This window comes from Natator depressus, chromosome 1 (genome assembly GCF_965152275.1).
Source record: "Natator depressus isolate rNatDep1 chromosome 1, rNatDep2.hap1, whole genome shotgun sequence".
Classification (NCBI taxonomy): Eukaryota; Metazoa; Chordata; order Testudines; family Cheloniidae; genus Natator; species Natator depressus.
In genome coordinates, this window is record NC_134234.1 from 49065558 (window position 1) to 49093146 (window position 27589).

The window sequence follows — 27589 nt, forward strand, 5'->3', positions numbered from 1 at the left end:
CCTTGTATAATTACCCGCACAGATGTTATTAACATGAAATCATAACAAGCTGGAAACTCCAAAACTCCACTTTCAAGTCACTGAAGACATGCACCCTTTTGCTGTTAGTTTGTTGCTTTTTGTATAGTTCTATTTGTAGTAGGACGTTTGAGTTGAGAGATTTTGGTCATATCTAGTACCTGGTACACATCTTATAGGCATCTCTTTTTTAAAATAAAACTACAACCTAGTCTATGAAGCACCAGCAAGCAGCAACCTTTTTCAAATTCAGATCACATTTTTGTGGGAGATAAATGAACCCCTAAAGCATAGCTGCGTTTGTGACTAGTGCTCCCACTTTGATAACCTAGGTGGCTCCTGTTTAAACCTTGACCATGTAAATACTGCATTTACAATCAGAAGCAATTCATTGCTTGATGTTTACTGTTTGAACAGTAGAGTTCCTTTGAGAGCTGAGCTAGGATTAATGCAGGCTGGAAGCTAGTTTATACATGGCAAAAAGCAGTGGGAACCCTGCAGCAGCCAGAAACTTTTTACTTTGCCTGACTGCAGCTTCCAACCTCTTCATAAGGCTGTTCTGTTCCTTCCGCTTTTCTGTGAGTTAATTTTATTGGGCATGGCAGGAGGTGAGAGGAATAGTTTATTAAGGATTTCAACACAGCTGAGAGGTAAAGAAGTCACTTCAGTAGAGCATTGCACCAGAGTACGGTCTAACTGGAAAGCACAATATTGATGTGTTTTGGAGACAAGGCAACTGCGGTGTAAACTGTCTGATAGTGAGTTTGTAAAATGAATACTGCTGTGCGAGGCCTTTTCTCTGCATGAAAATGAGGCTCATGGACACGATTAAGTAACCTCAAATCAACCAAGGAGGCTTCTGAATCGTACAGTACTTCTCCTCTCCCCTCCAGTCCTAATATCAGAGGATTATCCATTTGTATTCTAAGAACCTCATGTTTAAAAGCTAATACTGCTATAAAACATATGCCCTGATTAGAAGAACGTTAATGCCCTGGCCACACCACAGAAAGGATCTCTAATGCAAGCAAGGAATTTAAATGAGATGAGGATTCAGCCTAGGGATGATGTGTTTATAGGCTCACCGGGGGGGGGGGGGGGGGAAGGCAGGCGGCAGGGGGAGGGAAGAATTGCAACTGCCTGATTTGACTCATTTCATTGGCTCCCTGTCACATGCCCTAAGGCCCGCGAGAGAACAAAAGAAGTTACTCAGCTTATACCAATAAGGGGATATGAAAAGCACCAAGCTTACCAGCCCATACATGTCAAAACCTAGAAATGAGTATATTGCTAGGCCATAAAAGCATAAAGATAATCACTCTGGGCCCCATTGTGGTTTACAGCCATAGCCCATAGCAAGGGGGGGGATGCAGAGGGAACACTGGGCAACTCCCAACCACGCAGTCTCACAACCACACGACCTTGTAGTACCCCCAGCATCGCCAGTTAGGTCTGCTGGCTGGTGCATGGGGGTGTGGACTTGCTAGTCCCTGCATACTCCCAGGGGAGCTGGAAGCTGCAATCCCTGCAGTCTAGTGCGTAAAGTTACACAGGCGTTTAAGTGCTTTGCTGAATCAGAATCTAACTACTGAATTAGACATTTTGGGCTGATCCTGTTAAGTGCTGAACACTCTGGCCCTGATAATGATATGTGACAAAGTAGATATACGTGGAGCCCTGGACATTTTGTTTAAAACCTTTAAAGCTCATATTGCTATAATACTGCTTTTAAAATAAACCTACTGCCACTTACTAGCAAAAGTTCATGTGGTGAGAAGTAATTTTTGCCATGAAACCCGTGAACGATTTGGAAATAGCCTTTTAAAATAACATTAGTGATTTTAGGGATTAGAGAGTTCCAATAGATTATAAATGGGATACAGCCCTTTTCAGCTGCCACCCTGGCTCAAAGGAGGCCGCACTTGGAAGTGAACGGGGATTCACATCATAAATCCCATCATCACATTGTCCCTAATTGGCACCCTCGTTAACAATATCAGAGAGGTCCAGGATTTAACAACATGAAAACAGAGATATCCTCTGTCTCCTAGACTTGATTATTCCAGGGCGAGGTTTAGTAGAAGTGACAAATAGTACAAAAGCTATTCATTAATATTTGTTTTGATTTACAAGCAAATCCCAATACAAGTTTTCGCAACTCTTGCAAATTCACTTTCCACAAACATTCAAGTGCTCAGCTTTAGTAGTAAATGCTTGTGAAAAATGAGCTGTTAGCGCCAATATTGGCAGAAAGCAAACTTCAGATAGACTAACAACTAACCAACAGAGTGAACTGTGAATCTTGAAATTTACACTACAATATTTAGTACAAAGTCTGTATTGCTCTTATGTTTGTAGCATAAGTAATACAACCAGAAAACCAAAACAATACCAGGTGACTTAGGTGACTACAAATAGAGAGTGAATTGTGAATGCTATGGAATTCAACTACAATACCCACCTGCTGAAGTGAAGAAACAGATTGACAGAGCCAGAAGAGTACCCAGAAGTTACCTACTACAGGACAGGCCCAACAAAGAAAATAACAGAACGCTACTAGCCATCACCTTCAGCCCCCAACTAAAACCTCTCCAACGCATCATCAAGGATCTACAACCTATCCTGAAGGATGACCCATCACTCTCACAGATCTTGGGAGACAGGCCAGTCCTTGCTTACAGACAGCCCTCCAACCTGAAGCAAATACTCACCAGCAACCACACACCACACAACAAAAACACTAACCCAGGAACCTATCCTTGCAACAAAGCCCGTTGCCAACTCTGTCCACATATCTATTCAAGGGACACCATCATAGGACCTAATCACATCATCAGCCACACTATCAGAGGCTCATTCACCTGCACATCTACCAATATGATATATGCCATCGTGTGCCAGCAATGCCCCTCTGCCATGTACATTGGCCAAACTGGACAGTCTCTACATAAAAGAATAAATGGACACAAATCAGACATCAAGAATAACAACGTTCAAAAACCAGTCGGAGAACACTTCACTCTCTTTGGTCACTCGATTACAGACCTAAAAGTGGCAATTCTTCAACAAAAAAACTTCAAAAACAGACTCCAACGAGAGACTGCTGAATGGAATTAATTTACAAACTGGACACCAATACATTAGGCTTGAATAAAGACTGGGAGTGGATATGTCATTACACAAAGTAAAACTATTTCCCCATGTTTATTTCCCCCCCCCCTCCCCTCTACTGTTTCTCACACGTTTTTGTCAACTGCTGGAAATGGCCCACCTTGATTATCGCTACAAAAGGTTGGTTCCCCCCCTCCTCCTTGCTGGTAATAGCTCACCTTACCTGATCATTCTCATTACAGTGTGTATGGTAACACCCATTGTTTCATGTTCTCTGTGTATATAAAATCTCCCCACTATATTTTCTACTGCATGCATCCGATGAAGTGAGCTGTAGCTCACGAAAGCTTATGCTCAAATAAATTTGTTAGTCTCTAAGGTGCCACAGTACTCCTTTTCTTTTTGCAGATACGGACTGACAAGGCTGCTACTCTGAAACATGGAATTCACAAACAATCTACAGACCAAGAATTACTTGCTGAGGAAAAAGAAGAGCAAATAATTCTGAATGAATAAACATTTTGCAAATGGAAAAAAAAGCAAAATAATCAAATACATTATTTGTGCAAGGTTTAAACATGTTGTGCGGGTGGTATTGGGAAGCTTACCTTTAAGCATGTGTTTAAGTCCTGTTGGAGTCAATGGGAGTTAAACATATGCTTAAATGCTTAGTTGAATAGGGTCCTTAAACAGTACTAAGATGGAATGAAATAAATGGGTACAATCCCGGATATTAAAGTATGGGTCTACCCTGACAATGACTTTGTAAATATGGTACCATAGGGTTTTGTATTCATTGTGTCTCACTGACCTCTATACCAAATGGGCTCAGTTTGCCAGTAAAAGATGCTCCCTCCCCGCCCCCCACACCTGTCAGCCATACAGCTTCATCTGCAAGTTAAATTATACCTCCACTTACAACTATGCAACCCCACTGGTTTTGAACCATGCCCTCATGAACACCTGTGCCAACCCACTTACATTTAACAGGTGTCACTAGAAGCATAATCTGGAGCCAGTAGGTGGCAGAGGTGTCGCTGAGGGCACATTTGGCCTGTAGGAACTCTGGCCCACATGCACAAAGGTACTTACGCACCTAAGCCCCAGATTCAGTACTGGGTTTACAATGGTGCCAATGGTGCTGTGGCACTAGGCCCACACTCAGAAGGTCCCTGCCCCCCACTCCACCCATACTCTGCCCCGAGGCCCCACCCCTGCTCGGCCTCTTCCCCCTGAGGCCCTGCCTGCACTCTGCCCCAAGGCCTTATCTGCCGCTCACTCCTCTCCACCCTCTCCCACCGTGTGAGTGGTGGGAATGGTCTCAGGGCGAAGAGGCTGAGCAGGGGTGGGGCCTCGGGGTGGAGCACAGATGGAGCGGAGGGCAGGGCCACGATCCAGGTGCTGCAGCACACAAAATATTAATCTGGTTCTGCCCAGATTTAGGTGTCTAAATCCAGTTTTTAGGCCCCACTGAGAGCCGCAAGACTCCTGTTCAGCTGCTGCCTATCCCTGTAGTCACCTAAATTCACTCAATGCCTAAGTTTGTGCAGTAAAAGTTCCCTAGGTGCCTAGTTTACTGCCTCTGGGCATATGCACATCTGCCTCCCTCTAGGTTCCTGGGCACCTATCTCCTGCCTAAGTCCCAGAGTGATCCACAAACCAGGGGATGACAGGCATTCTTCCATCTAACTTGCATGTGGACCTGATCCAGTAAGCGTGCTCAGAGACCACCTAACTCCACACAAAACAGTTAGTCTATAACATCAACACGATTACTGTTAGCAACCAAACTTATAATCTCATTAAAAAAAAAGATATCAAGTTTGCTTGACAGAAACTATTTTCTGTAAAGACATATTGATTGGCATTATGTTACCTTCCATTAATTCTTTATTGAGTCCCATATCAGCCACTCCATTATCTTGCCTGGAATCAACGTCCAGGAATTCCCAGGGTCATCCTGTTTACCCTTTTAAAAATATTGGCACAACATTAGCTTTCTTCCAGTCTTCTGGAACTTCCCCAGTTTTCCCTTGTTGAAAATCAACATTAATGTCCAATGAGCTCCTCAGCCAACTGATTTAAAACTCTTGGATGCAAGTTATCTGGACCTGATGATTTAAAGATGTGCAACATCCTCCTGAGATTTTAACATCCTCCTGAGATTACTAGTGGAATGAAAAGAATATTATTGTGTGATATGACACATCATCTGTTTTTCCCCAACTACATACAGAAATATTTATTGAACACTCCCACCTTCTCTGCATTAATATAAACAATTCCACATTTTCATCTTGTAGTAGACCAATACCATTGTTAGGAGAGTGACAATCACTACATAGCCTAGTCATTGGAGCACTCACTTCAGAGGTGGCAGATCTCAACATGCAGAGGGGGGACTTGAACCAGGAGTCTCCCGTAGCCTGGGTCAGTACCCCAATCACCGGGTAAAGGTTATAAAGGAAGGCTTTCTCTTGCCCCACCATGGCTGTTTTGTGTGGAGTTAGGTAGCCTCTGAGTATGCCTACCAGACTGGGCAGCACATGCAATTTAGGAAGAAGAGTACCCATCTTCTCCCACTTAGTTGATCACAAACAAAGATAGGTGCCTAAGTCCAGGCTGCAGCGAGCCACCTATCTCTGTAAGAGGGGCAGGGCTTAGGTCACCTCCTCTCGTTGGCATCTCCCATTGGCTAGCTTAAGTGGCTCCCTGCCTAGGGTGCTGCATTTTGTGAATCGCATTCTAAGGAATCTATCTCTACTCATTTGTTGTGGAGGGAGCGTAGGTGCCCAGCTCAGGCTTTGTAGATCACAGTGTTCTTCTTGTGATTCTCTATGCCCTTAAAAGTTAGACATCATAACACTGAGTGTTGCAAAACCTAAGTCCCTTTGTGGATCTGGTCCTTTGTTACTGATGTGAAAGACGCCCAGAGTACGTTGGAAGAAACGGCAGTTGGAAAAAAATTTCTCCTTGCAAATTGAGCTACACTTTCTAGCTCCTGTAGCCCAGTTCAGGACTGCCTGGACAGAGAACAGGGAATGCCTACATTTCCTGGGACTGAGTGGAGCCCAAATTGGAGGAGCATGGAGGCTCCCTTTCTGACGTCTCTCTACTATTCTGCATGAAATGTGACTAGCTTAGCTGATTCTGCTGCCAAATTCCCACCTTGGCCCCAATCTGCACTTGAGGAGCCAAGGCTGAGGAAGTGTTGGGCTGAAGGCACAGAGAGGACTCAGAAAGGGCTTGGAGTCAGGCTGGTGGATGCATATCATACCTTCCCAAGAGCCTCAGAAAAGACACTGAAATGTTGGTGTGGGTGGCATTGCTGTTTTGTGGCCCATGCTGGGAAGCCAATTCATCTTTTTCAGGCTGCTGTTCCAGGGCTTAATGTCTTCAGCTTTCTTATTACACTAGCATGATTTGGATAGGAAAAAAAATGCCAACACTGTTGCTGAGAGGACTTGGGAGGAATAATGAAATATGCTAGCTTTAAGGGTGATCATTGTTTCCCAAAACTTTCCTCATTTACAATTAAAGGGAGTTTGATCTACAAGCTATTTTCCCACTCAGCTCTTAATGCTGATTATTTTTGTAGTTAAACTGTGTTGATTTACAAATTTTACACATGCAGCTAATGGCAAAAAATAATCAAGAGAGAAGAGTTCCATTATAAAACAATGAATTATATTAAAGCAATGATGTCACGTAATCAAAACATCCATAAACAGAAACTGTAGTAAAAAAAAACACAAGTAAGGGAAAGCATCTGGCATGCTGCATCTTTGTACTATTTCCAGTAGCTAAATCTGGACTCAATTAATGACCTGTGTGTTTTCCAAACTTTCAATAAAATGCCTTGACAAAAAGCTAATCTGTCTCAGGAGACTGTCCTATTTCCTCCCATATGTTGCCTGATCCGGCCTAGCAATAAACCTCTCCCTGTTTTAAGGAACTTAACAACTGCACCAACTGATCCTTTCCATAAAAGGGGCGATAATTGTTCCAAACCTCAGCGTCACAAAGCTTGCTAAAGAGAAAGCAACACAAAGAGTGTTATGGCGAGAGCTCTTCATACAAGGCACTATGGTGACCTAGAATCCAGAGATTTAAAACAGTGGATTTCGGTATCTCATCTAGAATTCACTCCAGCCATTTTATAATCCCTCTCAGTTTGGTACCTTCTGTGCAACACTACCACACCAGGATTAATGCACACTCTTCTGCTTGATTCATAGATAGAAAGGTCAGAAGGGACCATTATGATTATCTAGTCTGACCTCCTGCAAAATGCAGGCCACAGAATCTCACCACCCACTCCTGCAATAAACTTCTCACCTATGTCTGAGCTACTGAAGTCCTCAAATCATGGTATAAAGGCTTCAAGGAGCAGAGAATCCTCCAGCAAGTGACCCATGCCTCATGCTACAGAGGAAGGCAAAAAACCTCCAGGGCCTCTTCCAATCTGCCCTGGAGGAAAATTCCTTCCCGACCCCAAATATGGAGATCAGCTGAACCCTGAGCATGTGGATAAGATTCACCAGCCAGATACCGAGGAAAGAATTCTCTGTAGTAACTCAGATCCCACCCCATCTAATATCCCATCACAGGCCATTGGGCCTATTTACCATGAATATCTAAAGATCAACTAATTGCCAAAATCATGTTATCCCATCATATCATCTCCTCCATAAACTTATCGTGTTTAATCTTAAAGCCAGATAGGTCTTTTGCCCCCACTGCTTCCCTTGGAAGGCTATTCCAAAACTTCACTCCTCTGATGGTTAGAAACCTTCATCTAATTTCAAGTCTAAACTTCCTGATGACCAGTTTATATCCATTTGTTCTTGTGTCCACATTGGTACTGAGCTTAAATAATTCCTCTCCCTATCTGGTATTTATCCCTCTGATATATTTATAGAGAGCAATCATATCTCCCCTCAATCTTCTTTTGGTTAGGCTAAACAAGCCAAGCTCCTTGAGTCTCCTTTCATAAGACCGGTTTTCCATTCCTCAGATCATCCTAGTAGCCCTTCTCTGTACCTGTTCCAGTTTGAATTCATCCTTCTTAAACATGGGAGACCAGAACTGCACACAGTATTCCAGGTGAGGTCTCACCAGTGCCTTATATAATGATACTAACACCTCCTTATCTCTACTGGAAGTACCTCGCCTGATGCATCTCAAGACCGCATTAGCTTTTTTCATGGCCATATCACATTGGCGGCTCATAGTCATCCTGTGATCAACCAATACTCCAAGGTCCTTCTCCTCCTCCGTTATTTCTAATTGATGCATCCCCAGCTTATAACTAAAATTCTTCTTATTAATCCCTAAATGTCCTTACACTTCTCACTATTAAATTTCATCCTATTACTATTACTCCAGTTTACAAGGTCATCCAGATCTTCCTGTATGCTATCCCGGTCCTTCTCTGAATTGGCAATACCTCCCAGCTTTGTATCATCTGCAAACTTTATTAGCACACTCACACTTTTTGTGCTGAGGTCAGTAACACTTGCCCTGCTATCCTTGCTGTTTAGGATGCTTATGAAAAACACAGCTTAGACCCTCTGTTTTGTAATTATACATTTACATATTTCTATCAAACAAAATGGATGCCCCAGACTCAATTTTACTTAGTGTACTATTTTTCTAACCTAGATTCCAACATTCCTTTTATTTCTATTTAAATCAAATCAGAATGCTGAGATCAAGGGGGACTTGAGACAGGGTCTCCTTCCTCCCAGGTGGGTGCCCTAACCACTAGACTACAAAATTATTCACACACATATGCCCACTTGCTCTTTATTTATTTATCCAGAATGCAACAGCTTTGACAGGAGAGACTGAAGGAGCTCCCCAGCTATCCCACAGCTCAGTGATTGGTGCATGCATCTGAGGATTTGAACAGGGGTCTCCTTCTTTCTCCCCATCAAGCAGAAAGGAGGGAATTGAATGTGGGTTTCCTACACTCTGGTGAGTACTTATAACTTTCAGCTCAGTTGGGTAAAGATAGGCTCCTCCTCCACCACCCACTTTGTATGGAGTGAGGCAGGCTTCTAACTCATTCCTTCAAGAAACTACATAGGCACCGAGGCCAGGAGAAACAACGAGGAGTATAGCACCTTAAGAGAGGGGTTGCTCTTCATGGACCACTATCAGAGCTAGCTGCCTATCTCTGAAAACAGGATGGACTTATCACAACAGCATCTCGCATTGCGTAGCTTAGGCAGGGTGCTGCCTAGCATGCTGGCTTTTATGGATCACATTCTAAGGAGCCTCTCTCCCCCCATTCATTGTATAGGACCCGAGGTACCTGTCTTAGGCTTTGTGGATCGCTGTGTTGTTCCTGTGATTTACTAGGCACCTAAAAATTAAGTGCCATGACACTCAGTGTTGCAATGCCTAAGTCCTTCGTGGAGTCAACCCTTAGGCACATGTTTAAACAAGTGTTTAAGTGCTTTGCTTAACTGGGGCCATAATCAAGTTATCAACTTTGTATTGAAATAAATGCATTTGCCCACACTAATGAGCCAGTAATTATGGGGAGGGACAGTAGCTACCAAAATATTCATTTGAAAAATTAACGTAAAGCTATTTGCTCCTGTTCTTTTATGAAACCAAAGCTTCCTTACCTTCAGAAGTGATACTGCGAAGCAACCCAGGCTGATAAACTACCATTCTTCTAAAAGAATCCAGAATATCTCTACTAACTTTAATGAAAATATAGAGTAACTCCACTGATGTAACTGACAGCACAATTTGGCCCAACATTTCTAACTGCTGAAGGAGATTTTAATGCTTTTTGTAGGAAAGAAAGTGGGCAAAAAACAGAACATGCCAACTTGAGTTGCCAATTTTCTAATTTTTCAAAATCAGACACTACAGGCCCAACCATTGCTCACTGCTATCCCCTCCCCTGGGACTCATCTGCTACCTGCAGAGCTGGGCTGGGAGGAACTGATGCAGAGCCTGCCTGCCTGTCCTATCGGGGCATGGTGGGGCAGAGCAGAGTGTCAGTTCCTGGAGAGAGAGAGGCCGGGAGCCATCCGGGCACAGCAGAGCAGAGGATGGAGGTCAGTCCATGGAGCGAGGGGTCGGAGAGAGTCAGGGCCCCAGGAGGTTGATAAGGTGGGACAGGTGGTCATGGGTGGTAAGCCCGGCCACTGGCCCCACTCCTCAAACGCCGCATGCTGTCAGGATCCCATTCCCAGGCAGCACCAGTACCTACCTCTGCGCCAGAGCCTGGAGCCAATTCCTCAGATTAAGTTTCTCTCCATCAGCTGAGCTCCTTCACAAGCAGCTACTCTTTCCACCCTCTCAGTGGTGAAGGTGGATTGCGGTTACTGTGGTAACCAGATTTTGGGGTCCAGTCAGCAGCACTGACAAGAGACTGCACAGGTCCCTTTTCGACCAGATTTTCCAGTTAAAAACTGGACACCTGGCACCCCTAATGGCAATGCCGACACCAACATGTGGCAGAAACAGAAAAGCTTCAGAGAAGGACATCACAAATGATCAGAGACATGGCAAAACTTCTATCTGAGGAGAGATAGAAAAGACTGACTGTGTACTTAGAGAAAAGGAGTACTTGTGGCACCTTAGAGACTAACCAATTTATTTGAGCATAAGCTTTCGTGAGCTATAGCTCACTTCATCGGATGCATACTGTGGAAAGTGTAGAAGATCTTTTATACACACAAAGCATGAAAAAATACCTCCCCCCACCCCACTCTCCTGCTGGCAATAGCTTATCTAAAGTGATTACTCTCCTTACAATGTGTATGATAATCAAGTTGGGCCATTTCCAGCACAAATCCAGGGTTTAACAAGAACGTCGGGGGGGGGGGGGGAGGGGGGGTTAGGAAAAAACAAGGGGAAATAGGCTACCTTGCATAATGACTTAGCCACTCCCAGTCTCTATTCAAGCCTAAGTTAATTGTATCCAATTTGCAAATGAATTCCAATTTAACAGTTTCTCACTGGAGTCTGGATTTGAAGTTTTTTTGTTGAAGAATTGCAACTTTCATGTCTGTAATCGCGTGACCAGAGAGATTGAAGTGTTCTCCGACTGGTTTATGAATGTTATAATTCTTGACATCTGATTTGTGTCCATTTATTCTTTTACGTAGAGACTGTCTAGTTTGACCAATGTACATGGCAGAGGAGCATTGCTGGCACATGATGGCATATATCACAGTGGTAGATGTGCAGGTGAACAAGCCTCTGATAGTGTGGCTGATGTTATTAGGCCCTGTGATGGTGTCCCCTGAATAGATATGTGGGCACAGTTGGCAACGGGCTTTGTTGCAAGGATAGGTTCCTGGGTTAGTGGTTCTGTTGTGTGGTATGTGGTTGCTGGTGATTATTCGCTTCAGGTTGGGGGGCTGTCTGTAGGCAAGGACTGGCCTGTCTCCCAGGATTTGTGAAAGTGTTGGGTCATCCTTCAGGATAGGTTGTAGATCCTTAATAATGCGCTGGAGGGGTTTTAGTTGGGGGCTGAAGGTGACGGCTAGTGGCGTTCTGTTACTTTCTTTGTTAGGCCTGTCCTGTAGTAGGTGACTTCTGGGAACTCTTCTGGCTCTATCAATCTGTTTCTTCACTTCCGCAGGTGGGTATTGTAGTTGTAAGAATACTTGATAGAGATCTTGTAGGTGTTTGTCTCTGTCCGAGGGGTTGGAGCAAATGCGGTTGTATCGCAGAGCTTGGCTGTAGACAATAGATCGTGTGGTGTGGTGAGGGTGAAAGCTGGAGGCATGTAGGTAGGAATAGCGGTCAGTAGGTTTCCGGTATAGGGTGGTGTTTATGTGACCATCGTTTATTAGCACTGTAGTGTCCAGGAAGTGGATCTCTTGTACTTAGAGAGGAGTTTTAAGATTTTCAAAGCTGACTACAGGCTTTGGTCATACAAATCCCTTTCATTTCAAAGGGAGCTGGGAGGCTTGATCCCTTGCATGGCTTTGAAAAGCTCAACTGAGACAAATAAGAGAGGATTTGATAGAGGTAGATAAAATAATGAAGTGCTTAGAGAAGAAAAATTGCATGCTCCCATTTACCTCATGATACAAGAACAAGGTGGCATTCAATTAATTTGAAAGACTACACATTTAAGCCAGATAAAAGGAAATACTTTGTGCCTCCCATTGGTTTTGCCATAGGAAGACACAGTACAAGCCATGAATTCTATTATCACAAAGCAGCCCTTTTCCCATCAGTTTTCTCATCATTCCCATGAATTCCTCTAGCACCTTCCATTATGGTACTATTTTATTCTGTGTCAGTGCTTTATACAGTTATTCTGAGCCTGTGTGCTCACTTTCTCTAAACAGTGATTTCTACAGATGGAGATTATTTAGTGTCTGGAGGAAAAAAGTGAAACCAGCTGTTGTGGAAAGTGCTCACTTCATTACATCTACAAACGCCCTCTGCTGCTGTCTGTTCTCAATTCAAAAACTTTATTGTGGAAAGCAGGCCTGATTATACACTTATCAGGGCATTGCTTCTTGAGCTGCGAATGGATATCATCATATCTTCAACTCAGATTATTTTAAAGTCACACTTTCATGCTTTGTACCTGATGAAGGAAATTCCGTGTTTGTTTCTGAAGTAGCATTTGCAATTTAGGGTTGCTGCAGAACATTTGCTAAAAATGGTGTGAATAGTTCACAGACTTGTCAGCATCCATCTGTTTGAGTGCATTCCCAGCTGTAGCCTTTCCAAAGGCCTAAACAACACAAGCTTCTGCCTTATTAAAAATCCAATAGCTGAACTCTCACTCTGGAACTGGTTTATTTATGTAAGACTGTAAAATCTGTTTTATGATTAATTAAAGAAAACATTTAAGACTAACATATCAGTGAGGCATAGATTACATATTCTGAACCATATGCTCCTCTTTAGTAGTAAAATGGTGCAGAGAAGGCTGAGAGCCTCAAAGAATTTACTACACAATTATTCTGGATAAGTTAATATAGATCATGCCATCCAGACTGGGAGGGGCGGCGGTAACTGTAGTAATCAGTGGGCATGTGAGTCACATTGAAAGGATATATTTAAAAAAATAATCAGTTTCATGCCCCTGCATATAGTAGACTCTACAGTAAAGGGCCATAGAACATGCAGCAGACTTCTCAGAGTCCCGGGCAACCTAAGATGAAGCTTTCACAACCCCGCTATTTGCCCCGGATGCTTAGGCACCCTCTGAAACTTATATTTTGCTGTACTGAAGTGTGATTTCTGTCAACAAGAAGTTTATACTACTCAGGGCCACATTAACTTGCTGTCATTTTTCTAGAGTAATGTAAGGATTGCTTACTCAGAACTCCCACGGAGTTAATTAAACACTGAAGTGAGTGGGAGTTTTAACTGAGTAAGAGTGGCAGACCTGGGCCCTCGCTTTGGTACCCCATAGTAGCATTTATAACAATCCAAATATAAATTATGCACCATTGTGGAGCTGGCAGAACTTCTCTGTGAGATCATCTCTTTTTTTTTTTTTGTTCTAAATTGTTGCGGCAGCAGGCTAAGTACAAACCCATAATATCCAGATAACACCAAGCATAGACTCGATTAAAGTGGACTACAATTCCAAAATGTATCACACATTTGAGTTCGGTTCCATTGCTGAACATATTTTCCTCATACATTCTTCTTACAGCAAGGCTAATCATCCAGGCTTGAGTGGGTGGTAATAGGCATCATGTGCACCGTGTGCTACCCAGGTGGGGTGAGTTTGATTTCTGTTTATATCCTTCATAGATCTATGATAACTTTATACACTGTTATATTTACTGCAGCCATATTTGGTTCTAGAGTACCTTTTCCTTGACTGAAAACAGAGTATGAGGCTCTCAGAGGGTGGCTGACTACAGTACATGAAGCCAGTCCAGCATCCCTGTGCCAGAACAGAACAGGTGTTCCCAGTTTGGCCAGTTAAGCAGATGACTGGTGCTATAAAGGACTAGAGAGATACTAAAAGAGAGAAACGCACAGACACTGACACCCACGGAGAACTGGTGAATTGGAGAGACCAAGTGAGTCAGGGTAGTGGGTGAAAGTCAGTCAGTCAGTTAGTAACAGAGCAGGGGAGTGCGCCTGGGGAGTCAAGGGATTGGGGATGATCTTCAGGGAAAGCTGCACAGAGTAGAAAGCTCTCTGCAGGCCCTCCCTGGAAAGAGGGAGGAATTATCATCAGGAAGCCAGAGGTGGGACTGTCCTGCTAACTTTCAAGAGCCAAAGTCAGTACTGGGAGAGAGGCTGAAAAAGGCTGATGGCTAGGAAGCCCAGAGGAGGGGCTAGCCAGCTGTCCTTCTTGAGCCAGGGAGCCATGGCCACAGAAGACTGGCGAGGGCTGCAGGCTGAGAGCAGCAGAGAGAAATGCCTGCTGGCTCTTTCAGCGGAAAGCAGAACCCAGAGGGTCAGAGAGAACTGAAAGCTGGGAATGCAATGTAGGGAAAGTCATGGGAGCTCTACTGGAGAGGTGGGGTTGAACTTCTTGGGAAAGGAAAAGCCTATAACCTAAACCAAAATGGAAGCAGACTGCGTGCATGTAAAGTTAAAAAGGTCATACAAGAATTTTTACACTAAGGGCTGTAGGAAAGCCGACAGCTGTGGAGGAGCACAAGACATATCCGATATGTCAGACAGACATATCCATTGGGGAGGATTTATTAAAGGGGATACTCTATATCCTGGTAAAAGGATAGAAGTTGATAAAGTACAGGATAGCACTGAAAAACAGTCAAACAAAAAAGAGTCCCATTCAATCACATCACACGAAGGCAGACAGCTAAATATTGACAAATTTTGTAAGCGCTTGTATACAAATGTAAGAAGTCAAAATTCTAAGATGGGTGAACTTGAGTGCCCGGTATTAAATGAGGATATTGATATAATAGGCATCACAGAAACTTGATGGAACAATGACAATCAATGGGACATTATAATAGCAGAGTACAAAATATACAGGAATGACACAGTGGGTCATGCTGGTGTGAGTCGCACGATAATGTGAAAGACAGCATAAAGTCAAATATAGTAAAAATCTTAAATGAATCTAACAGTACTACAGAATCTCTATGGACAGAAATTCCATACTTGATTAATGAGTCTAGCACAGGAGTGGGGAAAACTACGGTCCGTGGGCAGGATCCAGCCCACCAACCATTTTAATCCAGCCCTCGAGCTCCCCTGGGGAACAGGGTCTGGGGCTTGCCCCACTCTGACACTCCAGCCAGGGAGCAGGATCTTACCTCAAGCGGCTCCCGGAAGCAGCAGCATGTCCCTTTTCTGGCTCCTATGCAGAGGTGCGGCCAGGCGGCTCTGCATGCTGCCCCATTTGCAGGCACCGCCCCCACAGCTCCCATTGGTCAGGAACCACAGCCAGTGGGAGCTGCAGGGGCGGTGCCTGCAGATGGGGCAGCGTGCAGGGCCGCCTGGCCGCACCTCCACATAGGAGCCAGAGAAGGGACATGCTGCTGCTTCCAGGAGCCGCTTGAGGTAAGAGCCTGCACCCCTGAGCCTCTCCCCATGCCCCAACCCCCTGCCCCAGCCCTGATCCCCCTTCTGCCCTCTGAACCCCTTGATCCCAGCCCGGAGCACCCTCCTGCAACCCAAACACCTCATCCCCAGCCCTACCTCAGAGCCCACATCCCCAGCCAGAGCCCTCAGTCCCCCACACCCCATTCCCCTGCCAGAGCCCGGAGCCCCATCTTGCATCCTGAACTCCTCATTTCTGGCCCCACCCCGGAGTCCGCACCCCCAACCAGAGCCCTCACCCCCTCCCACACCCTAACCCCAATTTTGTGAGCATTCATGTCCCGACATACAATTTCAATTCCCAGATGTGGCCCTTGGGCCAAAAAGTTTGCCCACCCCGCTCTAGCAGTAGGAATATACTACAGACCACTTGCCAGTATGGTGACAATGATTGTGAAATATGAGGGAGATTAGAGAGGCTACAAAAAAAACCCAGAAAACCCAGTATTTCAACTACCACCACATTGACTGGGAACACATCACCTCAAGATGGGATGCAGAGATAAAATTTCTGGACACCATTAATGACTGCTTCTTGGAGCAGCTAGTTTTGTAATACACCAGGGGAGAAGCAATTCTTGATTTAGTTCTAAGAGGCACCCAGGATCTGGTCCAAAAGGTGACTGTAGCTGAACCACTCAGTAACAGCAACCATAATGTAATTAAATTTAACAACCTTGCAGGGGAGAAAATACAGAAGAAACCCACCACAGTTGCATTTAACTTCAAAAAGGGGAACAATACAAAAATGAGGAAGCTAGTTAAACGGAAATTAAAAGGAATAGTCGCAAAAGTGAAATGCCTGCAAGCTGCATGGAAACTTTTTAAAAAACACCATAATAGGGATACCGCAAATTTAAAGAAAAAGAGTAAGACGACCAAAATAATGCCACCATGGCTAACCAACAGAATAAATGAGACCATTAGAGACAAAAAGAAATTCTTTAAAAATGGGAAATAAAATCCTATTGAGGAATATAAAAGGAACAAACTCTAACAAGTCAACTGTAAAAGTATAATTAGGGAGGCCAAAAAAGAATTTGAAGAGCAACTAGCAAAAGACAACTATCAGCAAAAAAATTTTTTTAAGTGCATCAGAAGCATGAAGGCTGACAAGCAATCAGTGGGGCCACAGGATGACTGAGATGCTAAAGGAGCACTCAAGGAAGACAAGGCCATTGCAGAGAAACAAAATGAATTCTTTGCATCGTTCTTCACTGCAGAGGATGTGAGGGAGAACCTCTTTCTTTAAGTGACAAATTGGAAGAACTGTCCCAGATTGAGGTGTCAGAGGAGGTTTTAGAACATGTTGATCAACGTCACTAGGATGAGATGGTATTTACCCAAGAGTGCTGAAGGAACTCAAATATGAAATTGCAAACTACTAACTGTTTTATGTAACCAATTCCTTAAATCAGTCTCCGTACCAGATAACTGGCAGATAGCTAATGTGATGATTTTTTTAAAAGGCTCCAGAGGCGATCCTGGCCATTATAGGCCAGTAAGCCTAACTTCAATACTATGCAAATTGGTTTAAACTATAGTAAAGAAGAGAATTATCAGACACATAGATGAACATAATATTCGTCAACATAGCTTCTGTAAAGGGAAATCATGTCTTGCCAGTCTATTAGAATTCTTTGAGAGGATCAGCAAACATGGACAAGGGTGATCCAGTGGATATATTATACTAGGACTTTCAGAAAACCTTTTAGAAGATCACTCACAAAAGGCTCTTAAGCAAAGTAAGCACTCATGGAGTAAAAGGGGAGGTCCTCATGGATCAGTAAAAGACAGGAAACAATGGTTAGAAATAAATGGTCAGTTTTCATAATGAAGAGGTAAATGATGGGGTCCCTCAAGGATCTGTACTAAGACCAGTGCTGTTCAACATATTCATACATGATTGGGAAAGAGGGGTCATCAGTGAGGTGGTAAAGTTTGCAGACTATACAAAAGTCACGAAAGATAGTTAAGATCAAAGCAGACAGAGTTTCAAAGGGATCTCACAAAATTGGGTGACTGGGCAACAAAATGGCAGATGAAATTCAGTCCATTCCTCGGATCATCCTTCTCTGTACCTGTTCAAGTTTGAATTCATCCTTCTTAAACATGGGAGACCAGAACTGCACACAGTATTCCAGGTGAGGTCTCATCAGTGCCTTGTATAACGGTACTAAAACCTCCTTATCCCTACTGGAAATACCTCTCCTGATGCATCCCAAGACCGCATTAGCTTTTTTTCATGGCCATATCACATTGGCGGCTCATAGTCATCCTATGATCAACCAATACTCCAAGGTCCTTTTCCTCCTCCGTTACTTCTAATTGATGCGTCCCTAGCTTATAACTAAAATTCTTGTTATTAATCCCTAAATGTATGACCTTACACTTCTCACTATTAAATTTCATCCTATTACTATTACTCCAGTTTACAAGGTCATCCAGATCCTCCTGTAGGGTATCCCTGTCCTTCTCTAAATTGGCAATACCTCCCAGCTTTGTATCATCCGCAAACTTTATTAGCACACTCCCACTTTTTGTGCCAAGGTCAGTAATAAAAAGATTAAATAAGATTGGTCCCAAAACCGATCCTTGAGGAACTCCACTGGTAACCTCCCTCCAGCCTGACAATTCACCTTTCAGTAGGACCTGTTGTAGTCTCCCCTTTAACCAATTCCTTATCCACCTTTCAATTTTCCTATTGATCCCCATCTTATCCAATTTAATTAATAATTCCCCATGTGGCACGGTATCAAATGCCTTACTAAAATCTAGGTAAATTAGATCCACTGCGTTTCCTTTGTCTAAAAAATCTGTTACTTTCTCAAAGAAGGAGATCAGGTTGGTTTGGCACGATCTACCTTTTGTAAACCTATGTTGTATTTTGTCCCATTTACCATTGACTTCAATGTCCTTAACTACCTTCTCCTTCAAAATTTTTTCCAAGACCTTGCATGCTACAGATGTCAAACTAACAGGCCTATAATTACCCAGATCACGTTTTTTCCCTTTCTTAAAAATAGGAACTATGTTAGCAATTCTCCAATCATACGGTACAACCCCTGAGTTCACAGATTCATTAAAAATTCTTGCTAATGGGCTTGCAATTTCTTGTGCCAATTCCTTTAATATTCTTGGATGAAGATTATCTGGGCCCCCCAATTTAGTCCCATTAAGCTGTTTGAGTTTCGCTTCTACCTCAAATATGGTAATGTCTACCTCCATATCCTCATTCCCATTTGTCATGCTACCATTATCCCTAAGATCCTCTTTAGTCTTATTAAAGACTGAGGCAAAGTATTTGTTTAGATATTGGGCCATGCCTAGATTATCCTTGACCTCCACTCCATCCTCAGTGTTTAGCGGTCCCACTTCTTCTTTCCTTGTTTTCTTCTTATTTATATGACTATAGAACCTTTTACTATTGATTTTAATTCCCTTTGAAAGGTTCACATTGAGAAACTGAGACTGTTCAGATTGAGAAAAGAGACAATTCAGGGGGATATGCTAGAGGTCTATACAATCATGAATAGTGTGGAGAAAGTGAATACGGAAGTGTTATTTAGCCCTTCACATAACCCAAGAACCTGGGGTCACCCAGTGAAAATAATAGGCAGTAGGTTTAAAACAAACATAAGGAAGTATTTCTTCACACAATGCAGTCAGACTTTGGAACTCATTGCTAAGGTTGTGAAGGCCAAAAGTATAACTGGGTTCAAAAAAGAACTGGATAAGTTCCTGGAGGATAGGTCCATCAATGGTTATTTGCCAAGGTGGTCAGAGATGCAACCCAGTGGTCTGGGTGTCCCTAAATCTCTGACTGTCAGAAGCTGGGACTGGAAGACATGGAGTGGATCACTCAATAAATTGCCTTGTTCTGTTCATTTCCTCTGAAGCATCTGGCACCAGACACTGTCAGAAAAAAGGATACTGGGCTAGAAGGACCATTGGTCTGACCTAGTATGCTATTCTTATGTTCTGATTAGAGTTGCTGGAGCTCTACTTGGTGTGTTACATATACTGTTTGGACTATGCTGAATTCTGGACTTTGTTTGAGGGATTTATGTCCATGGGGCTCATGTAATAAATTAACCACACAGGGGATACAGATAGTCAGAAACGACTGTTTGGATGATTTCTGGAGAATCAGAAGAGGGAACTGAGGCAGATGCACTTGTCATGTTGTGACCGCTGGAGGGCATCCTATGACAGGTGTGAAACTAGGGAAGTGTTCTGGATCTCTGCCAATTACATCAGATAGTAAATCACTCAGTGTATACAGAATGACACACAATAAGACCAGGTAGAATAATAAATGGTCTCAATTCCAAAACACTTGTAAGATGTCATCACCAAAATGAAGTGGAAGAAATGCAGATCCTTTTATTAGAAGGATGGATTAAAACCTCCAGACCTAAAACCTGCTAACGAGTGAACATATGATATTCAACAGCTGTAAAAATAGCTTGACAGGAATCTAAAGTTAGGACTGCTATATTCAGACCTGGACCAGTGTTTAAAAAGCACTGCTATACGAAATGGCTAGTGATAGGGTTAAAGTCTGCTATCTTGTCACTGGGCCTAGAAATAAAAACCTCTACTGCACTGGAAAGCTTGGTCTCTAGGTTTCCAGTGGAGATGGGGGTGTAATATGTTCATTCTAATAATAGGAGACAATGATAAAATATATCATCTTAAATTTGTGTCAGCAGATAAAATCGTCAAAAGCACTTTAGTCCTATTTTCAAAAGCATTTGGATTCTTTGGCTTCTAAGTCTCATTGAAAGTCAATAGTGCCTAAGTCACTTTTGAAAGGGGAACTTAGATTCGGGTAGTTATCAATGGCTCCATGTCTAATTGGCAGCCGGTATCAAGCGGAGTGCCCCAAGGGTCGGTCCTGGGGCAGGTTTTGTTCAATATCGTCATTAACAAGTTGGAGGATGGCGTGGATTGCACCTTCAGCAAGTCTGCAGATGACACTAAACTGGGAGGAGTGGTAGATACTCTCGAAGGTAGGGATAGGATACAGAGGGAGCTAGACAGATTAGAGGATTGGGACAAAAGAAATCTGATGAGATTCAACAAGGACAAGTGCAGAGTCCTGCACTGAGGACAGAAGAATCCCATGCAATGCTGCAGACTAGGGACCGAATGGCTAGGCAGCAGTCCTGCAGAAAAGGACCTATGGGTTACAGTGGACGAGAAGCTGGATATGAGTCAACAGTGTGCCCTTGTTGCCAAGAAGGCTAACGGCATTTTGGGCTGTATAAGTAGGAGCATTGCCAGCAGATCGAGGGACGTGATCATTCTCCTCTATTCAACATTGGTGAGGCCCCATCTGGAGTACTATGTCCAGTTTTGGGCCCCACACTACAAGAAGGATGTGGAAAAATTGGAAAGAGTCCAGCAGAGGCAACAAAAACGTTTAGGGGGCTCGAGCGCATGACTTATGAGGAGAGGCTGAGGGGACTGGGATTATTTAGTATGCAGAAGAGAAGAATGAGGGGGGATTTGATAGCTGCTTTCAACTTCCTGAAAGGGGGTTTCAAAGAGGATGGATTTAGACTGTTCTCAGTGGTACCAGATGACAGAATGAGGAGTAATGGTCTCAAGTTGCAGGGTGGGGGGGAGGGTTAGGTTGGATATTAGGCAAAAAACTTTTCACTAGGAGGATGGTGAAGCACTGGAATGGGTTACCTAGGGAGGTGGTTTTTAAGGTCAGGCTTGACAAAGCCCTGGTTGGGATGATTTAGTTGGGGATTGGTCCTGCTTTGAGTAGGGGGTTGGACTAGATGAACTCCCGAGGTCCCTTCCAACCCTGATATTCTATGATGCTATGATTCCTAAGTCACTCAGGGCCAAATTTTTAAATGTATTTAGATGCCAGGGGAGAATAGAGGCACCTAGTGGGATTTTCAAAATCACTTAACTATCTAATTGTACTGATTTAAATCATTTTAGAAATCTGGCCCTCTGGCACTTTTGAAAATCTTACCCAGCATCTTCAGACAAAAGTTTAGCAGTTACGGTCTTACAAACTGCTTGAAAATACCATATTTAGACCATTTGAAGGAAGAGTTCGAATTCCATCCTTCAAATGTTGCTATTATGATGAGTGCTACAGAAGTGCTTCTGGCGTAAAGAATTTTTTAAAATGGAAGCATTAATTTCTAACGCTAGAAACTGGAGAGAGATTAGCTGTCAAAATAATCTCAAGACTTGAAAGAATAAAAACTTCTCACTGAGAATGATGTGACTGTAAGGTCCAACGTCTCAAATTCTAACACGTTAGGGACACTTTGTTGGATCAACAGAAATGGTTTTAGAATCTGGGAACTTTTCTAAGTACTAATCCTAGACCAGCCATCCGAAAGAAAAATGTTCCTTCCTGAATGATATAAATGGTCTGCAGGAAAATACAAGCCTCTTGACTTGTTTATAACAGAGGGGAGAGAGGACACACTTTGTGCGCACCTATGTGCAACCTGTTTGTTTTTCCCTTGTGATGTTTAGAGTGGCACAGGCCAGTGATAGATATGTGCAGGAATAAGACAAATTCCAAACCCTATTGCTGTGTGCTAACAAATGGATTATGAAGCTCAATGGTGATTACCAACTTTCAATCATAAACAATTACACCTTCTTGCTGTGACTTTTTTTGTGTGTGCCTTCTCACATAATTTTTGTAATTCCCTATGCAGAAATGTAGCTAAGTGTGTATATAACCTCTGAAAAAAATCAGGAGATATCAGCACTTCTGAAAGGTTGGTCCCATGACATGCAAAGCTACACTAACGCATGGATTTTTAGCTTAGTGCACTGGGAATTACATGCATAAATCTAAGTGCAATGAAAATTTCTAACTTGTACTTACAGAATCAGAGAAGTTCAGAGTTATGGATGTCACTCTGTGTACCTGATTCCCTCAGCTATGCCTCTTGTACTGCAAAACCTCAGTGTAATGGGCAATCCAGCACATTGTATTGTGATGCCTATTGTGTTATAGATATTCATGTATATTATTGCCCTCTGCTGGAAGGAATGGCAGAGTAACATGTAAAAATTCATTTGAGCATAAGCTTTCATGAGCTACAGCTCACTTCATGCATCTGATGAAGTGAGCTGTAGCTCACGAAAGCTTATGCTCAAATAAATTTGTTAGTCTCTAAGGTGCCACAAGTACTCCTTTTCTTTTTGCGAATACAGACTAACACGGCTGCTACTCTGAAACCTGTCATGTAAAAATTGTTTACTGCTTAAATTAGCTGAATTGCTCTTTCAGCTGACCTAGTGGAGGTCTTTTAGCGCCAACAATCATTAATTTTACATGATCCTGATTGCTGCATGTATACTGTTACTTATGATAGTGGTCTCAGATTATTACAATATACGCTGCACTTCCAAGGCATAATGGGATCAGGTGAAGGCAGTTTCATATCTAAGCTGTAAGGAGGACAGGTGAAAGAGCCACTGAAGTGCAGTGCTCTTGCTGATGCTCCGAGCCCAGCTGAACTGCCTCTAATACTAACATCTTTTTCAAGCCTGTAACTATTGGGGGAGAGAGACCACTACTAGTGCTTTATTAGTTTTAGGAGGGCAATATTGCCAAACCCAAGCATTCCAAAAACATGACTGGAGCTCCAAAATTCATGAGATGGGCTTAAAAATCATGAGATATTATAAAATAACTGTTGGATTTTTTTATTTGCCTTGTGTGTTTTTTGAGCCCTTAAGGTTCACATTTTCCAGTTTTTCTTTGCAGCCACGATGGCTAGAAACTTTTTTTTAGATGAAATCTGAGACTCACATAATCACAACTCCAATAGCTGGGGTTTTAAGGGAAACACATATCACAAAAATTGGCAACACTAGGTAGAAAAATAAGAAAAGCAAGATAAATAGCAAGAAACGCATAGGTGATACAAAATACAGAGAAGGCTTAGGAAGACATATGTACCTCAAACATTCACCTCTTCAGTAAAACCATTCTGGTCTCTCTGGCAAACAACACATAATATAAGTATTCAGAAACTTTAACAATGGCTTCTTTTTTAAAATGAGAAATACAGTAAGCACTGTAAAGAGTTAATTTACCTTTAACCCAAAGTGACATGAGACAGAATTCACTTCAAAACTAAGATTCACTCAGTCCTTCAATTTGAGATCAGATTCTACTGTACTGTGGAAAGCAAGGGAGTGGGAAGATGATGGAGGACACGTGACCTCCCCACCTGTCTTTTCCCTGCCCCGCCCCCAGCTTGAGCCCCCCTTGCTCTCCCTGTCCCACGTTACTTGGCGCTCTGTTCTCCCACTGCGCTGCCCTCCCACCCCCGCTACATTCAGCTGCTCTTCCTGGCAGCCAGAGCCAGGCAGGGAGCAGGACAGAGCACTCCTGGACGCTGCCTCCCGCACCGGGCTTCACTTCCAGGATAGCTGGCTGTGAGAGAGCCTGCGGCCTGGCTGGCGGGAAGGGGGGGAGGAGCAGGGCTGGATTAATGCAGGGGCTTTTGGGGCTGCAGCCCAGGGCCACGGGCTAAGTGGGGCCCTGGTGCAGCAGGGCTCAGGCAGGCTGCCTGCATGGCCCCATGCCGCTCCCGGAAGCGGCCGGCTACTAGCACATCTCTGTGGCCCCTGGCGGGGGCGCGAGGTAGCTCCATGTGCTGCCCCCACCCCCAGCACCATTTCTGCAGCTCCCATTGGCCAGAAACCAGCCAATGGGAGCTGCGGAGGCGGTGCTTGTGGGCAGCGCAGAGAGACATGCTGTTCCCCTCCTAGCAGGGGTGCGCAGAGACGTGCCAGCAGCCGGCTGCTTCCGGGAGCAGTGTGGGGCTATGGAAGGCAGGCAGCCTGCTGAGCCCTGCTGTGCCACCAGCCGGGAGCCGCCTGTTGTAAGCGCCTCCCAGCTAGAGCCCTCACCTTGCACCCCCTCCTGCACCCCAACCCCCTGCCCCAGGTCAGAACCCCATCCTGCACCAAATTCCCTCCCAGACCCTGCACCCCCTCCTGCACCCCAATCCCCTGCTCCAGCCTGGAGCCCCCTCCTGCACCCAGACTCCCTCCCAGAAAGAAACTAATATACCAGCTGTTCTAAGGTAAGAAGTAGGCTATTTTGAATTAACTTAACTCATGTTTTAAGACTGAAATGTAACCACAGACCGGCTTTATGTTAATTAAAAGGCAAGTTTAGTATAGCGTTAATAGCTTTGATGCCATAATTATGGTCATTTTGTTTTAAATTAGGAAAAGACTTGTGAGATGGGTTCGGTCACAAAGACCCCCTTGTGACTGCCACCTGATGTGCTGAGACTACCTCTGAGCCCATTTTCCCTGCCAACTTGTGACTTCAGAACCCAACCTGGTTGAGCTAGACACGCTAGCTTGCTGCAACACAGACCCAGGTCTGAACCACATCCCATAAGCTGCAGACTTAACTGAAAACAGCTTAAGAAGTGCTCCTGTCTCCAGCACCTAGATACCCAGTTCCAATGGGATCCAAACCCCAAATAAATCCATTTTACTCTGTATAAAGCTTATACAGGGTAAACTCATAAATTGTCCGCCCTCTGTAACACTGATAGAGAGATATGCACAGCTGTTTGCTCCCACAAGGATTAATTACTTACTCTGGGTTAATTAATAAGCAAAAGTGATTTTATTAAGTACAAAAAATAGGATTTAAGTGGTTTCAAGTAACAACAGACAGAACGAAGTAAGTTACCAAGCAAAATAAAACAAAACACGCTAGTCTAAGCCCAAAACATTAAGAAACTGATTACAGATTAAATCTCACCCTCAGAGATGTTCCAATAAGTTTCTTTCACAGACTGGACTCCTCCCTAGTATGGGACCAATCCGTTCCCCTGATACAGTTCTTGTTAGCTCCAGCTCAGGTGGTAAATAGGGGATTTCTCATGACTGGAACCTCCTTTGTTCTGTTCCACGCCCTTATATAGCTTTGGCACAAGGCAGGAATCTTTTGTCTCTGTGGGTCCCCACCCCTCCTTGTAAATGGAAAAGCACCAGGTTTAAGATGGATTTCAGTACCAGGTGACATGGTCACATGTCCTGTGAAACCTCAAGCCTTCATTCTTCCTGGCCTGACTCACAGGAAGGCTTGCAAGTAAACAGAGCCATTTAGAACCAATTGTCCTAGTTGATGGGAGCCATCAAATTCCAGGCCACCATTAATAGCCCACACTTTGCATAATTACAATAGGACCTCAGAGTTATATTTCATATTTCTAGTTTCAGATTCAAGAATGATACATTTATACAAATAGGATGCCCACACTAAGTAGATTATAAGAGTTGTAATGATACCTTACAAGAGACCTTTTGCATGAAGCATATTCCAGTTACATTTTATTCACATTCATTAGCATATTTTCATAAAATCATATGGAGTGCAATGTCAGAACTTGTATACGGAGGCCCCACAAAATCTAATAGCCCCAGGCCCACAGGAGAGTTAATGTGGCCCTGGTGGGGTTCCGGCTCGCTGACCGCTGTCCCCAGAAGCTGAGCTTGGGCGGGGCAGCCTGCTGCTGCTGCAACCAGGTGCTCTCCCTGTCAGCCACTGCACTGCACTGGGCAGTGTCCCAGGAAACATGGCTGGAAGAGGTTCTGGCCCCGCCCCTTGATCTTCCCACCTGGGCCGGCTGCTGGGGGGGCACTTGACCCTTTGTGACTCTCCCACAAATCACCTATTATTTATATTGGGTATTTGCCTCAATTTCAGCCACTGGTGAAGCTGCATTGGTGCAAACCCTCAATGTAGCTGCTATAAAACAAGACGTGCATTGGCTTGCAGTAGGGGTCAATTGTACCAGGGTAAGTTGTGGTTTACTCTATGTACTCTAGGGGCTTTCATTGGTGCAGCTTATACTGGTGACTAGTCACACATGGCTGAAAATTCCCAGTGTAGAGAAGGCTGGTTTGTTATAGGCAGTTAGCATGGACTGTCTATTGTTGTAGCTACACTAGGATTTTTTAGACCTAGAATTCCCCAGAAGTATAGTTCCACTGGTGTTAACAGGATGGAGGCTGTAGCACAGATAGGGCTCAGGTGTATTTTTCCACGGTCTCATCTAATGCCTGAGCCTTGTCTACACAATAGCTTCCACTGGTGCTACAACTGGTGGAGCTGCATAGAATGTGAATTATCAGTTCAAAAAAATCCCTGATTAGACAAGGCCTCTGTCTCTATTTCACCCGTCTGGGAAAGGGAAGTAGTAACATCTAGCAATCTCACTCAGGTAAGAAAGCTGTAGATTTTGACTGCCATGACCAATATTAGGAAGGAGTCTGAATGAAAAAGATTGTCATTGTTTAATACCAGACAACCACAATACTCTGCAAACTGTACATTCCCACCAATCTATTTTTAGCTCCTAAATATAATGGAAAAATATTTGAGTGACAGTATAGAAATCAATATGTGCTCTTAGTTTTTTTCTGAAAAAAGATAGTACATCAATATGTTATAAACTTTAGTGTTCAGATACACTGGAGATAATTTAAGTTTTTTACAGTGTGCCTTCCATAAGCCTCTATCACTATACCCCTTACCTTAGCATATTGACCAAGTAACAACTTTTACACGTTGGCCCAGAATGTCCCCTCACTAGGAGGGCTGGGAGAGTGGCAGTGGGGAGAGGGAGATTTATTTACTGGGAAATGAGATGTGATTCCATCCCAGAACCCAGTGGATGTTGGGAGAACCACAGGAAGTCAGTGGCAAAAATACCAAAATAGGTCTCACCCTTGAGAGACCCAGTTATAAATGGCTATTCATACTATCTGCCAGAAATGCTTATGGGTAAATGCTACAGCTTAGCAAGTGAACTATCAACCTCTGGAATGAACTGACATTTATCAAAGAAGTTCTGTAAATAACAATTGGGTAGAATTTGATTGT

The 27589-nt window shown here is 43.6% G+C and overlaps 1 protein-coding gene across 1 annotated transcript in view; it reads right to left on the reverse strand.

Annotated features, from left to right (window-relative positions):
- The window catches only part of STARD13 (StAR related lipid transfer domain containing 13), a 493232-nt gene that overhangs the window by 177749 nt on the left and 287894 nt on the right, over positions 1 to 27589 (reverse strand). The window lies entirely within an intron of this gene.